This window comes from Nannospalax galili, unplaced genomic scaffold (assembly GCF_000622305.1).
Source record: "Nannospalax galili isolate Female #2095 unplaced genomic scaffold, S.galili_v1.0 scaffold2717, whole genome shotgun sequence".
Classification (NCBI taxonomy): domain Eukaryota; kingdom Metazoa; phylum Chordata; class Mammalia; order Rodentia; family Spalacidae; genus Nannospalax; species Nannospalax galili.
The window spans coordinates 27,321-27,842 of record NW_008338644.1 but is presented as its reverse complement, the minus strand read 5'-3'; positions in this window follow the sequence as shown (position 1 = coordinate 27,842).

Genomic DNA, 522 nt, shown 5'->3' with positions numbered 1-522 from the left:
AGGTAGTGCCTGTCCTTGAAGGTGAGATGGGTTTCTTGCAGACAGCAAAGAGATGGATTTTGTTTCTTAATCCATTCACTTAGCCTGTGTCTTTTGACTGAGGAGTTCAGTCCATTGATATTTAAGATTATTATTGAGAAAAGTGTATTGGTTGCGATCATTTTGATTACTGTTTTTGTTCTCTGTCTGATTTCGTGTTTCCTAGATTATACCTTTATTTTCTTTCGTTGCCCCTGGGGTATAGTTGTTTCTCTCTCTGCTCTCTGTATTGCTTCAAGTACTTTTTGAAGGGCTAGTTTTGTGGACATGTGTTCTTTCAGGCTATTCATGTCATGGAAGATTTTTGTTTTCCCTTCCACTATCATAAACATTTTTGCTGGGTAAAATATTCTGGGTTGGCATCTATGTTCATTTAGAACTGGGAATACTTTAGTCCAGGCTCTTTTGGCTTTCATAGTTTGCATTGATAAGTCAGCAGTAATTCTGATGGGGTTTCCTTTATATGTGAGTTTTAGTTTTTCT